Genomic DNA, 18,823 nt, shown 5'->3' with positions numbered 1-18,823 from the left:
ACTCCACATGGTCTTCACCACTCACTACGACGTCTGCTTCAGCAACTACGTCAGCGACTACTTCAGGGCAGACATCTTACATCTTCAATCTCCCCCTTTTAGCTTTGTGTGCCGATCAAGCACAACACTCTTCTGGTTCAGCAACCACGTTGCAACCACGTTCCTCACCTGGAAACTTTCATACCAAATGTGCTTTTCTCCCCCACAAGATGTGCACCACACCATGCTTTTATCCCCATGAGATATGCATTCTATGTACCAGAACATCATCATTCTCCCCCTGCTTGATTGCATACTAAGCTAAAACACAGATGCTTAGATGTCAAGCCTTACAGACCCATCCGTCTGTTTCTTCATGTATAATCATGACACAGCCCCTGCTGCAGCGGAATAACAAGTACTGCATCACGATCTAACGCATCTGTCGAGCTACCTCTCGACCCACTTCTGTTGAGGACCTGTCTACCTTCATGTGTCGTCTCCTTGACCATGAGCCCTTCCCCATCCGCACCGAGTGCCCTCTGCACTCGTTGCTATTGTCTTGGAGTGATTTCACACCCCTGAAGATCATCTCGCACCACTTCCTGACGCACTTCGATCTCCTTCCCCTTTGTGTCACAGACAACTCCGTGTCCTGACTCCATGCTTGATGCTTCTTGATCTTCCTGAAGATCACTCCTAACAGAGCTGCATCCATCTTCTGATGTCTCATCCTTGATCTCATCAAATAAGCCACTCTTGGCTAAGGACACCTCCTCAACCCTCCTGGGCTTAGTGAACGTCTTGTTCACCTTCTTGGCCATATTTCTGCTCTTTTCACGAGCAAAACACTCCACCTTCTTGTGTCCAACCTTCCCATAGAACCAACAGCACATCCGATGCTGCTTCTTGCTTGGCCTGACACAGTTGCTGATGCACCGATCAGTCTCCTTCCTTGTACTAGTTACACAACCATACTTCAGAACCTCCTGTCTGACCTTCATGTTGTTGCACTGATGTACTACTTTCGGCTTGTTACTCACAGCTGCGCGCGGTAGAACTTCCTGCCTTACTCCCTGTCGTACGTCCCGACGTACTTCCTGACAAGCTCCTTTGGCTCCACTTTTTGATGTGCTCCCATGCACGAAATGTGATAGCCCCTTATGTTGTACTTCCTTAGTACTCTCAGCTCCTCGATATCCCAGTCCCCAATTCGCCTTGGCTGGTTGACCCATCGAGAGTATCTTATCCAACTCTTTGGATCCACTATTGAGCATCCTGATCTGTTTGCGATTCTCAGCCAACTCACGTTCCAGCCTCATTGCTCTCTCACGTTCATCAATAGCAACCTCCCTCAGTTTGCTAACCTCCTTCTCCAGAGACTCATAATTCTCATTTACAGCAGCAAGTTCTTCAGCAAGATCTTCATACTGCTCACGGCTCTGCACCAGATCGTGTTGCAACCTCAGATTCTCATTCTTGAGATTCAACCACTTGTTGAGCATCACTTGATAATCCTCAGAGTCTGTACTGACATATGAATCCGAAGATTCACTAGATTTCTCCTTGCGTGCACCAAATGCAACCATATTCTTCATCACCTTTCCATCTTCTTCAGACTCTGAATCATCAGACGACTGCAATGGAACTCCTTTTCCCTTTTTTGAGTTTGGACATTTACGCCGTGTGTGTCCAACAACTCTGCACTAAGAACACTTAAGTTCTCTTAGCTGTGCTACAGGACAGTCAACTCTTATGTGACCAACGCCTCCACACTCATAGCACCTGAGACTTTCTCTCCTTCTGCCATTGCCACGATCACCTCCCTGGCGACCATACTGATTCCTCCCACTAGAAGAATTCGTCTTACCAAAATTCCTAACCAGCATACCAATGTCATCTTCAATCTTCTGAAACCTATCAGTATCTTTGTCAGCTACAAGCGCCACACTCCTTGGCGCACTGCTTGATGTAGAGACTGAACTACTGTCTGTCTCCATCTCTTGTGCCTTCAGCATACCCACAAGCTTGTCAAACTTGAGCTCATCCGTGTTTGTAGTCATCTGCAAAACCGCCTTGTGAGCTCCAAACTTTGTTGGAAGACAGCGTAGTAACTTCTTTACCAGCTTCTTCTCCTTGTACTTCTTCCCAAGTACAAATGCTTCATGCGCCATAGCACTGAGTTTGGCACTGAAGCTCGCCACAGAATCATTATCAGACCACCTGAGATTCTCAAACTGCGACCCAAGATGATCTAGACGTGTCCTCTTGACACTTTCATCTCCTTCAAACGAATTCAGCACGATCTCCCAAGCCTCTTTAGCCGAAGTACTCCCCTGAATCAGCTGAAACTGCTCTGCTTCAACAGCTCCAAAAATCACCGACAACGCCTTTGCATTAAATTTTGATGCATTGCGTTCTGCCTCTGACCAATCCTCTTTTGGCTTAGGCTTCTTCTCAGCTCCTGTGACTATGGTAGGCTCCTCCCAACCAATCTCCACAGCTGTCCACGCATCTTCATTGATTCCTCGAATCATCTGCTTCATGCGAGCCTTCCAATGACCATACTGGTCCGCATTCAACACGATCGCCTTCTGCACAGAGATAATCGTGTCCATCTTCACCTTCAGGATCACACCAGTAACTTAGGTGACCCGCTCTGATACCACTTGTTAGTGCAAGATGACACAACAATAGTAATGCAGAAGGTAAATCAAGAGAGACAAAATACACAAGCACACACCAATAGCTTTATTAGAAATCGCCTTGTACACTCAATTACAAGATCTGCTTAATCAGCTTAGCCAGCCTGTTAACACCCTAACAGCTGCTACTGAAAGATTCCTAAGCTACCCGCTTATGTCTCTCTACCGTCAAGTACTTCAGCCCCTGCTTCAGCACGACCCATAACACTTCCAAGAGCTTCTCTCTCTATAAGATCAGCCTCTGTGTCTCTGTCTCTATACAGACGACCTCATAGCTATCTTATAGTTATTTTCCATGTTCCCGAAACCCTAGTCTCCAAGACAACATGTATGGACATCTTCCATAACAATAAGTGCAACTTTCCTTTTCTTGGAATGCACTTATTCCTCTTTTTTTAAGTCAAACTTGCTCCTCAAGTTTATTCCTTTTTCCATATCTCCAAGATACTCCCTTGCTCTCCAAGTCTACACGACTCCAGCTCAGCATCTTGACTCCACATGGTCTTCACCACTCACTACGACGTCTGCTTCAACAACTACGTCAGCGACTAGTTCAGGGCAGACATCTTACATCTCCACTTACATTAACAAAAGGGCGACCATAACATGCCACCAAGAAAACTTGTGCAATAGGTGTGACGAATGCTATTATTATAAACAAATTGCAAAATTTGTTTTCATTGCCTAGACCCAAGAAGAAACAATCCGATTTCTAATGTTTACGGTTTCCTTTTTTCCCTTTAATTTTCTATCTAAGCTAATAAGTTGTTCATTGTACTCCTCCCGAGAAGGAAACAATAACACCAATTTTTCTGTTGTCCTGTTTCAATTATTTTGAACTCCACTCTTTCTGTATTTTGATTTTCCAAAATAAAAATTCTTTAAAAAAATAACTCCCAATTTGCATACAAAAAAATAATATTAATATTACACTAACTTGATAATATACGAAAAAAAAAATTATAAAAACATTTTCAATACATGACTACCACATAGATCCATAATCATTCTGGTAAAAACTATAAAACTCGACAGACAACCTACGTGTTTCTATATATTCCCCGACACAAATCCACCGCAGTACTCTTAACGGGAGGTTTTGAAAAGTTTAAAAGTGGAAATAACAAGAGGGAAAGAGAATCACAGCAGGAGAAGAAGATAAAGCTGAAGGAGTGTCTCCTTCCTATGTTTACAATAAAGAAAAAGTTCGTTAGGGAATGCAAATTTGGAAACAAAAAAAAAACATTTGTATAAATATCAGAAGCAACCAAAAAATAATACAATTATTCCAACAAAAAAATACTCATACTTAATTGCACAACTATACAGACACCCGGGGCACTTCCCTAGTATAACATATAATATTGTATGATTGGTAAGTGTTGTGCTTTCATTTTTCTGCTGTAAAATTATAGCTGTGATTATTTTTATTTTGACTTTAGATTTTTAAATTTTTAAATTTTAAGAGTCATTAAATTTGGACTGTAGTTATTTATCTCTCCACGTCAATTATAATATCATAATTTTAAAGAAAGACTGTGATTTTTTTAAAAATTGATGTGAAGGTTAAAAAAATGATAAAGCTTGATTGCTTTTGATTGAGTGCTATGAATTTAAATGGTGTATTATCTACATCTTCCACAACTGGTACCAATCATCCTCATAGTTATAAAATTATTAAGATAAATTCATTTTCACAACAAAAAATTGTGATATAAGATATTTCTTAAAAAAACAAAACAAAAGTGATAAACCACGTACAACTAGGTATGCGGGTTCGGTAGTTCGGTTTTCGGATAGTTTGGTTCAGGTAAAATTTTGCCGAATTGAACCATAAAAAAATTTTGTTCGGTTTGGCTTGGTTTGGTTCTCAAGTAGTTTGATTTCAAAAAATTCACCAATTTTTTCGGTTTTGCGGTTAGTTTGGTTAAATTTTCGGTTTAAATTAAATATAATTCAATTATTTTGGTTATTCAAGTTAGTTCGGTTATTTCGGTTCAGATTTTGGTTAGTTTGGTTCGGTCTGATTATTTCGGTTAATTTGGTTATTTCGATTTGGATTTTGGTTAGTTGGGTTAGCTCGGTTTGGAATTTTGGGTAGTATTAGTACTGTTTGAAATAATTTGTTTTTAGAAAACAGAACTAACCGAATACCAAATCAAACTGAGAACCAAAATTTATTTTGTTACCGAACCGACCCAAATTACCGAACCGACCCAAATTTCCGAACCGAACTAACCGAAAACCAAACTTTCGGTTCGGTTTGGTTAAAATTCCCAGCCCTACTTACAACTACGATAAGAATCAATGCACAGATATGGGATACTGGAATTTTATCCCCAAAGGAGATGATAATATCCCTTATGGTATTATTCTTTTTCAGCAAATTATAAGTGGCTCTTATTAAAAAGGTTGTCGTCCAAATTTGATTTCATCCATCACACGCGATAAGTTATTAGATTCAAAGTGCCCAAGAGTATCGATCCATCTCCTTTCAAATAACTATTCTTATATAAAATATATAATCGATGATAAAAGTATATATAAAAGTTATCAAAACTCTCCATGAAGTTTGGTGCATGAGATGACATACTGAATCAAGCAACGATTGTATTAACCAGTTTACAATGTGAAATTAACTTTTAAAAAGAAGAGATATTGTAATTCATCGAATCAGCAGCTCAGCACATTCTTTTGGTACACTATAGCTAAGTGAATCTGATTCATTGGAGTACAACGACAGGATGGGGTCTTAATTGTTCAGTCTTCGCTTTCTCTGAATACCAGTATACCACTGTCTTCAAGATTTCTTTCTAAACGTTTCCTTAATGATTTCTTTCGAGCACACTGTAACTACGATTGTAGTGCTTTGGTGATGATTATCGATTCTGGTTAGCTAAATTGCGGCTGGTTATGTCAATTGAGCTGTCAAGATTGAAGATGATGGTTTATCCGGTTCAGCAAGGCGGTTAGCTCATGGTTTACGGTTACAATACCGACTTAGTATGTGTAATAGACTCTATCATATAAATAGAACATATGTGGTTTAGTCCCTCTCTCTTGTGAGCTAATTGTTTTTGTAAATAACAGAATAAAACAGAGGATTTTGGACTGAATATTATTATCTTTGCTTAAAAGATTACAAAGGGTTTACATCATGCTCTTGTAGGCATACGAGGAACAACTTAGAATAAGACAGATAAGGTGACAGCTAAGAAAGACAGCTGGAAAAGATCATCCTTCTTCAACAGATAAGAGCGCGTCATACTTGTTTCTTAGCTCCATAGTCTTTGTCTTACTTTGCAGGTACAACCTTGGACGAAGATGACCGTTGAAGACTTGATTCTCTTGGCTTCTGTGTAGTATGGGCTTTGCCATTGCCTAGATGGGCCATTGGGTCATTCATACTTACATTGCCCCTCAAATTTGAGGTGGGAGGATCACCAACTCCAAGTTTGTCTCGCAAGTCAACAAACTGATGCTTTGGCAGTGACTTCGTGAAGATGTCAACTATCTGTAGAGACACTGGGATATGACGCGTTTCAATGAGGCCAAGAGCAACCTGTTCTCTTATGTAGTGATAGTCCGTAACAAAGTGTTTAGAGCGGTTGTGGAGAGCTGGATTGGTACTGAGATAAACGGCTGAGAGATTGTCGCAGAGGAGAAGAGTAGGATCCGTCTGAACAATCCCAAAGTCTCGAAGGAGGAAGGAGAGCCAGGTAATCTCTTGAGCCATTGATCCAAGAGCTCTATACTCCGCCTCTGTGGATGATCGGGAGACAGTTGGTTGCCTCTTGGCTGACCAAGAGATAAGGTTGTTGGGGTCAAAATCGGTCACGACGGAATCAATGTCTGAAAGTGGAAAAAGATTTATTTTTACGAAAGAATCTTGCGGAGAAAGACTCGAACAAGGTTGCCGCGTAGCAACCAGCGCAAAAGCTGGTCGCTACGTAGCGACCAAGCACGTACACGGCTCGGTCGCTATGTAGCGATCGAGCTCACATAGCGACCGAGCTCTCACCGAAGCTCGGTCGCTACGTAGCGACCGTGCTTTCTTAAAAATCGATACGACACGAATCCATGCATTCTCGTCTACTCTTTAATGCTATCTCCCGAAGACCGTAACCAACCCATTTCATGTTTCTCGTCATTTGAAGTCATCAATCGAACTTTACGATAAAAACCGAGGAAAATTCATTTTTATCGAAAGAAGCCGTAATAAACGTTTCGAGTCAAACAACGGCCCAAAGAGACCTAAGACGTGACTCGAAACCCACTTACGATTTCTTAACCAAAAGCCCATTAACCGTAGGACGTTTTATGCTTGGTTCGCAAGGAAAGATAAATGTCAAGTTTCCGCGGATAAGTACGAAGTATTCGAATAATTAGAAAAATCGGGAAAAACAGAATATCTCCATTTTTAAGTTATGACGGCTTAAGGGCAGAAGAGGAAAAAGCGTAAACCGACCTAGGAGCGAGTATATAAAGGAGTCCTAGGCGAGAGGCACATGGAGAACTTTGGGAGAGAAAACTTAGCACTTAGAGCGATTTAGGCATATTTATGTTTTTGTTATTCGAGCTGCGACTCAATTAGGTTTTTGCCGTCTTAGGGTTTTAGAATTAGGAATCTTGCCGACAGCTCTCGTAGCCCAGACACTTACCTTGTTGTAAACGCTCAAACGCAGATTCGGAATAAGAACTATATTTCTCTTTTTTTCGATTTCTTATTTTATTATTGTTCTCGTTTCGTGTTCTGATTTCTTGGCGTGTGGTATTAGCAGATATCCGGGACCTTTGGGAAATTAGGGTTTTCCTAGTTTCCTTATTTAAACGGAAATCGACAGTGCAAATTTCGGTTCCCACAAAGGTTCGGTCCAAGAAGTGTACAGAAGCCAGTGGTGGATCGTCTGGTTTCCTTACAACCTGTCCAATCGCTATCGCAATATGCTGATAGTTGCAGACCATTGTTTTTCCTGATATGAATACCCAACTGGAGAGTGCCTCTGATGTGATGAAGAATGCGTTTCAGATGCTCAAAGTCTGCCATTGTGGGACTGTGCATTCGTTGACATACTCAGTTCACAGCATACTGTATATCAGGCCTGGTTATCGTCAGGTATTGGAGTTTGCCAGCAAGACTTCTGTAGTACGCTGGTTCAGGTAACAACTCAGACTGATGATCTTCTATTGTGACAGGCAGAGGGGTTGGCATAGGTTACAATCAGAAATGGCAACTTGATGCAGAACGTCTTCTGCATAAGCACGCTGATGGAGAAAGATTCCCGCTGTATATTATAGCATCTCAATACCAAGGAACTGCTTAGGTGATCCCATATCCTTCATTGCAAACCGTTGATTCAACACAGAGAGGAGTTCACTTAGAAATGCATCATCATTCCCCGTTAATAGTATATCATCAACATAGAGCAAGAGAACCAAGGTCTTGTCTCCCTTGTGATAAGTAAATAGGGAAGGATCAGAACGACTGCAAGTGAAACCAAATTCGATAAGGAAGCTACTGAACGTGTCAAACCTGGCCCTGGGAGCTTTTTTCAGGCCATACAGAGCCTTGGTGAGCTGACATACATAATCTAGTTTCTGAGGGTTGACAAAGCCATCTGGTTGATACATGTATACAGGTTCAGAGAGGTCTCCATGAAGAAAGGCGCTTAAACATCTAGTTGCCTTACAGGCTAATCTTTTGCAACTGCAATGTTGAGCATCAGACGTATGGTAGCACTTCGCACTACTGGACTAAAGGTCTCAAGGAAAGCTCTCCCTTTTTCTTGTTGAAAACCTTTTGCAACAAGCCTTGCTCTTGGCTTCTGTTTCCCATCAGGAGTGAGTTTGTCAGTATACACCCATCCACTGCTTACTATATTCATATCTGGCGTCTGCGGTACCAAGGTCCAAGTATGAAGGGTGTGAATGTTAACCATTTCCTCGGTGACTGCATGATTCCACTCCGGATGAGCCATAGCTTCTCGTATGTTTCTCGGCTTCTTTGTGTCCAACTTTGAAGTTAGCAAGACGTATCTAGTGTTTGGTTTCAGTATTCCAGACTTTGCACGAGTCCTCATGGGGTGCTGATTAACTTGATGTACTCCAGCCACAGGTGCTGCAACTTCAACCACTGGTACAGCCTGAGGAAGAGGATCAGGTGGCAGAGCGGCAACAACCGGTGTTGGGGCTGCAGGTGCTTGCGGATGCAACATCGCAGCAGGTAGGAATCGTGACACTTGATCAACCTTCGGAGGTTGAATAGGAGCAGTAGCTTGTTGCCATGCTCGAAGAAGACTTGTAGCATACTGAGGAACCAAACTCTTGTACTGCTCTTTGAAGGGAAATAATGTCTCATCGAAAATGACATGTTGTGTGATGTACACTTTCCCGGTAGGAGGGTACAGACAGCGGTAGCCTTTATATTGAGAGCTGTAGCCAAGGAAGACACATAACAGCGAGCGAGGTTCAAATTTGTGTTCAGCAACCGGACGCAAATAAGGGTAGCATGCGCTCCCAAAGACACGCAAGTGACCATACTCAGGAGCTTCCTTCGGTAGAACTTCCGAGGGACTCTTATTCTCTCTAGTCGCTACTGGAAGAAAATTTCAGACATATGAGGCTATGTAGAATGCCTCCACCAAGTATTTCAGAGGTAAGTGACAGTAGAACATCATTGAGAGACCAAGTTCAATGAGATGCCGATGTTTTCGTTCGGCTATACCATTTTGCTCAGGTGTGTATGGGCATGAAATCCTGTGTGGATGCCGTGATCTATCAAGTGTTGTCTCATCTTGTTGTTGATGAATTCGACACCACCATCAGTTTGAAGCATTTTGATTTTTGTGGAGTATTGATTTTCGACTAATCTTTGAAAACCCACAAAAACTTAATAAAATCCTGCTTTATTATTCAAGGGATAGAACCAACAGAAGCGAGAATATTCATCAACAAACACATCATAAAATCTAAACCCCTGGTTAGACACAACAGGAGAGGGACCCCAAAGATCACAGTGGATGCATCCTAGAGGTTCTGAGACTAATGAAGTAGAAGAAAAAAACTGCAAACAGCTACTTTTGCCCATTTGACACGGCTGACAAATGGGTGATGTCTTGCTCTTATTGATGGTGATGGCGTTGCTGCTACGAAGATGTTGAAGAGTGTGTGATCATGCATGAGCGAGACGATGATGCCAGACCTCCTCAGAAACGGATACTTGACGACTGGAGTAAAAGGCTTGAAACTCAGCACTCTTCAACTTGTACAAACCACTACTTCTGGACCCCTATGCTATCACCTTCTGGTGAGGTATATCAATCACATACACATGATTAACATCGAAAAAGATTCCACAAGGGTAGTCCTCACAAAGTTTCGAAACAGATAATAACGATTTCTTGATGTCAGGACAAACCAGTACTTCATTAAAATTTATATTACTTGATGGAGTGGTGATAGCAGCTGAGCCAACATGAGTCACAGGAAGAAAAGCTCCATCTCCCACCATGACAGCATCATGAGCTTCGTAGGGGTGGGAGGTTTGTAGATTCTGAGTCGACGAGGTGACATGAACTGAGGAACCAGAATCAGGGTACCATTCTCTTCCGTGTTCATCAGCAACACGAACAACCGTATAAGCTTCATTACTTTGGTAGTTGTTGTTGAATCTGTTGTAGCACTTCAGAGCTGTATAACCAGTGCGACCACAGATTTGGCAAACAAGACGCTCTCCAGAGGCTGTTGGTTGTGACTGATGTTGAATAAAGCCTCTTCCTCTGGAGGTGTAGCCTCCTCTGCCTCTGTAAGAAGATCTCCCATGGCCTCTGTAGTTTGGATTGTACGCTGGAGCCGAGCTTCTGTTGTCTATGTTTGGAACTCCGGTTTGAGTAGCAAAAGCAAGATGAGGAGTTACCGCTGCGTTGTCGTCATAGGATTTTAGCTTGGACTCAAACCCTTGAACCTCTGAGATAACATCATTGAAGGTGGGCTGTGGAAACTTGGTCAGCGGGCTCTGTATCACCATCATGATAGGATCAAACTCGCGACCTAACCCAATGAGGAACCCAAAGATCTTCATTGACTCTTCAATGGGCTTGCCAATGGAGCTGAGGGAGTCACACAGGGTCTTGAACTCACGAACATAGACAGCCAAGGTCTTGCCTTTGTTGGTCAGAAGTTGGAGGTTTCGTTGAAGCGTGAACTCCCGAGCAAGCGAGCGAGCTCTTGTTAAAGTTTTCGGCTAGACACAACCAGATCTCACGTGACGTTGTCAAGTTGTGGACGTAGCCTAAAACTTCGTCTGACAGCGTTCCAAATAGCCACGATCTGACAAGCTGATCCGTACAAAACCAATACTCATACAACGGATTCGGCGTCTGCGTCGCAACGTTGCCTGTAACCACCGTTCGTGTTGGTTCCGGCGGCGTGACACCTCCATTAACGAAACCAATCAACTTCTGGCTGAACATCAATGATTCCATCTGAGTCTTCCATAAGAGGTAGTTGCTATCGGTGAGCTTTAGGGTGACTGAGCTGAGGATGTGGATTTTACTGGGGAAGGGATAGGGATTAATTGGATCGGCCATAGCTACCTGTTAGGGTTTCTATGGCTCTGATACCATGTAAATAACAGAATAAAACAGAGGATTTTGGACTGAATATTATTATCTTTGCTTGGGTTTACATCATGCTCTTATAGGCATACGAGGAACAATCTAGAATAAGACAGATAAGGTGACAGCTAAGAGAGACAGCTGGAAATGATCATCCTTCTTCAACAGATAAGAGCGTGTCATACTTGTTTCGCAGCTCCACAGTCTTTGTCTTACTTGCAGATACAACCTTGGACGAAGATGACCGTTGAAGACTTGATTTTTTGGGTCTCTGTGTAGTATGGGCTTTGCCATTGTCTACATGGGCCATTGGGTCATTCATACTTACAGTTCTAAGTGAGCAAGAGAGGGATTCTCAGATTATTTGATACATTGTAAACGAAAGAAATATAGTGCATTGTTGAATCTTCTTCAGCACTGAGTAGGGTTGTTACTCATTCGTGAGGGCCCGAATTCGTATAATTCTCGTGTCTTCTTCTTTTTGCTTTCTTTGATTTAGTTGATCGGTTGAGAGTGTTCGTTGATTAGAGCTCAAGATCCTATCAACGATTTACTACTATACACCAATTTAATCTGATGGCTAATAAATGGTTGAACACAACATTAGTTTATCTAGTTTATATTTTATGACAGTATTATGTTATCTGGTTTGAACCACATTGTTTGAGGGGGATTTTACCTTCCTCCAAATTAATCAGATTCAAGAATTTGTCCCAATAGTCTAAAAATTCGATAAAGTAATAGATTTACGAAGATTCATTCCGAATGGAGATGGGTCAATACCCACCTGACTCATTAACCCAATACATAAAGAAAATCAAAATTTAAAGATATTTTCAAGACATGGGATACTAGTCGAAGATGACACCATCATTGCGATTTTTCTCCTAAGATATATAAGAGGATGGTAAAGAATATGGGTCGAGCGAAGCTAATTGAGAGTAGTATCAATTAAAATATTTGTTCGAGTCAACGTTTGTAATCAAATACTTATTCCTGTATTCGGGTTAATGACGGTAAAGAATAAAGAGATGGGATCCAATCCTCTTGATATCAAATTTATATTCAAATTATTCTCATATTTACTTATATTCTTATATCCCATGTTCATCACAGTTGTATAAACTGATAAGATTAATAACACACTTTTTTTATCGAAATCATCAATATATAATTTTTTATAATTTAGTTTTTGACTTTTTTTGATTCGTTATTCTAAATTCCAAACCTAAATTTTTGAGTAAATTTTGAGATCCATCACACATATAGCATTTTTCAACTATAGTTGTCGTAACACTCATAAAGTTCAACAGATCGTGGAATGTTAAATAAAAAAGTTAACAGATAAATGAAGTTTTGATGAATAATTATATGATAAAGTTAAATTAATTTTAGCTATATTTAAAAAGAAAATATTGTGAATGATATAATCATATACGTAATATGACGGGTACCTTTTGAATAGAGCTGGTTACCACATGAGACACATTGTGTGTTTGGATTACATAGAAAGACACATCTTGCTTTGTAGACACAATATCTTTGACCAAGAAGAAAAATGGACATTCCTGCCCTTGATTAAGCGAGACCGAACTTTCTGTCTGGTTAGGGAACCGGTTTGCAAGCTGTCTGACCGGGTTGCAAGCTGTATGTCTTATCTTTTACAAAAAGCGGGGAACACTTTCTCACCGTAGGATAAAAGAAAAAGCAATTTTGATCCTGCGGTTAGATTTGAAAGTTGGTTTTGCCAAGGACGTAGATTAAATGCATTGTTGTGTTTGTCGTTGGGGAGCAAGAAAGAGAGACGTTCTTCTGGGGATTTGCAATAGAGGGAAACCTAGGTTAATATCTTTTTGTCTATGATTGTTCATGAATGTTTTGGAAAATCGGATCTTGTATTCAATAGAATGTGTTCTTGCCCGTGGTGTAGGTGCTATGGAGGACCAGTGCATGGTGATGTGTGGCGACTAGGTTTGTGGGAATGGATGCAAGTGGGAATTTGTGGTCGACAAAAGGAAGATGGCACGGCTTGTACCGATTTCCGAATCTATTGCACTGAAAGAACTTCAAGAGAGTGTTTTGCGGGAGATTGGTAAGGAGGATAAGCTGTGGGAACCTGTTCTTAGTTACTGGCCGCCAACAAGCTTCGAGTTATCGACGGGGATTCGAACGCCTCATGTGCAGCTTACAAGTGATGGAGCTATCAAGTACTTTGTTCAACACATGAAGGTGAAGGGGGCTATGAATCTGTTTGTTAGGTTTGAGAGGAACGTGACATTTTCTGAGAAGGACAATGTTGACGACTCAGGAATGGGTTTTGTAACTCTGGTTGCATTTGGACCAAAGAGTTCTTCAAAGTTAGGCTCTGGTACTTCGAACGGAGGATATGTTTCGACGGGTGCTTCTATCTAACATTGTTGACTTGGAAGATGTGGAGTTTCTGAGTGAAGTGGAGAGAGTTGAGGAGGTAATTAAAGGCGGTAGCAAGTGTGGAAAAGAAGAAGCATTAAGCCAGAGTAGTGTTGGGGAGGAAGAAATTGTGGTGGAAGAAGTGGACGAGCTAGACATGAGACCTTGAGGCTATGACGAAGATTTCTGAAGCCCACTACTGGAAACTGACTACAAAGGTTCGAATGCTGTTAATGTCATCTACAATGAGGAGGAGATTGTTGCTGGTTTGACAAAGAATAGTGGTCCACGGCGTTACACTTGCACCACGAATGAAGCGTTTGACCATGTTGTTGAAGTCGTCGGTAGTAGCAGTGGTGTAAATTTGCCAAAAGATGAGGACTTTGGCAACCAAAACCCATGGCTGCATGGCGTGGATGAGGGTGTTGGTGTGGTCATGCAGCAGAGGTCGTCCACAAGGAAGCTAGATCAAGTTGATGATGAGGAGTTTGATATCGCTCCACTGTTTGATGATACTAGCTATGTTGCAGCAGAGATTCCGGACAAGGATTTAGATGAGAGAAATGGGAGGATATATGTTGGGAAGGTTTTTGGTAACAAAGAAGATTGTCAGATATCGTTGGCAATATATGCTATCAAGAACCAATTCCATTTCAAACAAACAAGAACGAAAGTTGATTCTTTTGTTGTGGAATGTCCAGATGAACACTGTGATTGGAGAGTTACAGCTCATGAGATCAGGGGGTGTGGGTATTATGAGATAAGGAAAGCTCAACTTGATCATAGTTGTCCCATCGAGTCAAGGCAGGGGTATAAGAGCAAAGCTACTTCGCGGGTTATTGCGACAATTTACAAAGCTAAGTTTGGGGAACCTGGTAAAGGACCAGTGCCTTCGGAATTACAGAGGCTAGTGCTCGAGGATCTTCGAGTGACTGCATCATACATGAAGTGCTATAGGGCGAAAGAGAAAGCTATCATGGACATTCGTGGATCAGAAGAAGACTCGTACTTGAAGCTGCCAGAGTATTTGCACATGTTAAAACTTGCAAATCCCGGCACGGTTGCTGATTTGGAGACTGGGGTGGATGAGGACGGAGATGAGCGATTTCTTTATCTGTTCCTTGTCTTTGGGGCATCCATAGATGGGTATAAAAAGCTGCATCGTGTGCTGGGGATAGATGGTACACACCTAGGAGGGAAGTACAAGGGGGTTCTATTGACTGCAAGTGGACATGATGCAAACTTTCAGATCTTTCCTCTTGCTTACGACATTGTGGACAGTGAAGATACTCAAGCGTGGACATGGTTTCTACAAAAGGTTGAGCGTATATTGGCTGATTCCCCAAGTCTTGCCATTATATCTGATCGTGCAACATCCATTTCTAATGCTGTAAAATGTTTTTATCCATCTGCCTAACATGGGGCGTGCATTGTCCACTTAGCAAGGAACGTTAACTCCCGCTACTCGAGCAAGAACTTGGCAAAGATGGTGACTGCTGCTGCAACTGCATACAGACCACGGGACTACAAGGATCTAAACGCTAAGGTTAGAGCAACTAACAGTGGATGCAGAGTTTATTTGGGGAAGATCGGTGTGGCTCATTGGTCTAGGGTAAACTTCCCGGGAGAACTCTATAATATTATGACTAGCAATATAGCTAAGCAGCTTAACAACGCTTTGAGGGAAGGGAGGACGTCACCAGTTATGGAGTTGGTGATATTCATTCAAAGGATGATGACAAGGTGGTTCTCAGCTAGGAGAAAGAAAGCAGAGAAGCATAGGGGGATTGTTAGTGTGGAATTTGATAAAGAGATGACCTCTAATATGGAAACAATGAAGGGTAGTAAAGTGAATTCTGTCTCGAATTGAACTTGTGAAATAGTGGGGAAATTTGGAGGAAAGGAGCGTGTGATGCTTGCTGAGAAGCAATGTAGTTGCAAGTATTTTGATAAAATAAAAATACCTTGTGGCCATGCTATGGTTGCTGCAGATAGTTTGGGGGGTGACTTATGAAACATTTGGTGGGTCACTGGTACAAGACTACGACTTGGAGGGAGACATATGCTGGGATAATTAATCCAGAGGGAGATCCTAGGGATGTTGATGTTCCGGAAGACGTTAAGAATATGGTGTTAATGCTGCCCTTGACAACGAGGCCATCAGGGCATCGTAGGAAAAACATGATTCCCTCAACTGGTGAATTTCTGGTAAGTACATGCATAGTTAAGAGTTCCATAGTTAATGTCTAGCTAAATGAATGTGTGGAATTGGAAAATCATAGTACTTGAGTGTTTTTAATTTGTGTTGCAGGTGGCGAAGAAGACGAAGCTGGTTCCTAATAAGTGTCGGAAGTGTCGTGGTGAAGGGCACAACAGGACCCGTTGCACAAACCCCATATAGAGTTGGAGGCAGGGCATGAGAATTTTTGGCTGAAATCATTACTGGGATATCACCTAATAAGAGGAATCAGTTTTTTTAATAAGAAACGAACTGGATTATGTTATGTTTTGAGACGTTTTTGTGACATTTGAGTCGGGTATTAACGTTTGAATTATTTTGTTGGAGAGACAAATTACCTTGAATTGTAGTTGAGAGAATAATGAATTGTGTTTCCAGTGATTAAGGATTTTGAGGTATTTCTGGTGGTGTTAAGTAACTCTTTTGCATGCTGATTAACTCTAAGAGTAATTTTGTGGGAACAATTGTATGTCGTTTGATTATGTGATTTAGTAGTAGATGTGGACAATGGGTAGTACCTGTGTTCGATGTATAACATATACATTAAGCTTCACTTGATCATGTTAAGCCATATACACTAAGCTTCACTTTGACCTATACAATAAGCTTCACTTTGACTAACCTGTGTTCATAGTATCTGTGGACAATTGCCATATGCGCGGAGCAAAGCAAGCAATGTTATGGTACATCATGATTGAAAATTTGATACAAAACCTTAAACAAGAACAACTGAATCAAAGACAGAAACAACTAGCCAAAAGAACAATTGTATCAACGACATAAACATAATATATTACAGTATGATTGTCTAGTTTCTCCAACCACAACATCCAAGCAAAAGTCTAGAAAAAGCAACACCATCCGAAACAGAAAAAAGTTGCATAGAGCAAGTTTCATGCTACCGCTAATAGAGAAGTGAGTAAATGGAATTGGGATCAACCGAATGTTGGAGTGTGATAAGCAGGTAGGATGATGGTTTTGTAGACATCCATAGCATACTGTTTGCGTAGATCATCAACGGTCCCGTCAGTGATTCCTAACATGTATTGAAGAGGATCACCGTGAGAGTGTAGCTCCATAAACTTGATGCTGACTGGACCACAATCACCCGACCGCTCATTTATGTAGCTTCCGGTCATCCTCTGCCAATGAAAAGGCTTGAGTCCACGAAACTGAGTTTGTTGTGGTTTAGCAACCTTCTTGACGAGGTAGGGCAGTGAAGTGAGGATGGGCTCCATGAACTTCACAACCTTCTTATCATCATACAACGTCGGGAGTGGGTCGAAGATATCAACATAGCCCATATCAAGATTTATAGCTAGTCCCACCCAGTGTCTATCTGCCCAGATCATAGGAGTATATATAGTGAACACATCTTCCATCCATTTCTTTCCTGGCTGAAGCACCAACTCAGTCAGACGGTCTTCCCATTGGAATCAGTCTTTCCTTGCCAATTTCTTGAACCTCTTGTATACCTCCTGAATCCCGGATGCTAGATAGGGTGTTGTGAAAGCAAGCTTCTCTCGACCAAGCAGCTCTCTGTGCCTTTCAGCAAGCATGTACATCAAAATTTCCATGTGCTGGACCAGAATGTTACGTGTTATTCAACATGACAATACAGAGTAATCATCAAGAGAAGCAGAGAAATGAATATATGTTCGAAGGGGACTTACAAATGTGGTAACCCATTTCTGGCGCTGCGCTATTTCCAGTAAGAATTTGTTGGAGAAGTCAAATTGGGACGGAGTAATGTGGAAGCTTTGATATTGTTAGAACATTAATTAAGAGTTGAAATAATCAGCAATGTTTTATGCAATGAAGGTTTGGATCAAGGCAGTACGTACACTTGCTTATTAGCTGTCAGAGTCGAGTGGAAGAGGTCCCACTGTTGCTGCGGTTGCGGAGTGATGAGGGCTAGTGTTGGAATAAAAGGGCATTTGAAGAGTTCTTCTGCTAGGTGGCATTCCTCATCTGATGGCTGATGTCTTGGAGTTGGCTTTGCAGGGGAGGAGTCGCTAAGTTCAACAACATCCTCGTCGTCTAGATTTTCCTGCACTCAAGAGAATGAAGGCACTTAGTAGAGGTTCTCCAATAGAAAATAAGCCAAAAAACAGTACATGACTTAGTTCCACGTTCAAGATTGGGAGGGAGGTTCGTTTTGATGTAGCGGTAGAAACGAAGGCATTGACAGATGAGGCATGTTCAGCAAATCCGCTACTCTTAGTTGGAGAAGTCTCTGGTGTGATGGGGTGTAGTGGAGGTTTAGGCGTAGCTCGGTGGGTTGATGTGTCGTATCTAGGATTATTCAGTGATGGGGGATCAGGACTGATGGGCTCGAAGATTTCCCTACCTTGGAATAGGAGGTGGTGGAAGGGGGGGGCTATTACGATGATCAGTTGCATCATAGATGGCAGGTGGAGAAGACGGAGACCTCAAGAAGGGAGGTGTGCCTGAAGGAGTATCTGAGATGGGTGTAGTGTGTACGGCTTGGTTATTGACGAGGGAGGCGTGGTTGCTGGTCTTGAATACGGGGGGGTTATGGATTATAGGAGAATTAGGGTTGTGTTTAGTGGGGGTGTGTTCGGGTGAGGTGTGTTGGGGTGTGTTGTGTACAGGAGTGGTGTGTACGGGTGTAATGTGTTCGGGAGTGGTGTGTTCGGACTCTGCAGGGAGATGTGTTGTGTGGAACGGGGATGGCTCGCTGGAAGGTTGGCCGTAAAGCTGAGCTGCATATTGGCTGACAATAGGGGAGGTGCATGCAATACGATCTTCCTCCATAGGGGACTGCAATGTGTAGACAGACATACAATAAGTCAATAAATTGCAACAAAGACGTTGTTCATTATAGGAAAAAGAAGAAATGGTACCGTCTTGTT

This window comes from Brassica napus, chromosome C5 (genome assembly GCF_020379485.1).
Source record: "Brassica napus cultivar Da-Ae chromosome C5, Da-Ae, whole genome shotgun sequence".
NCBI lineage: Eukaryota > Viridiplantae > Streptophyta > Magnoliopsida > Brassicales > Brassicaceae > Brassica > Brassica napus.
The sequence above is the reverse complement of the archived record's forward strand: the minus strand, read 5'-3'. Positions refer to the sequence as shown.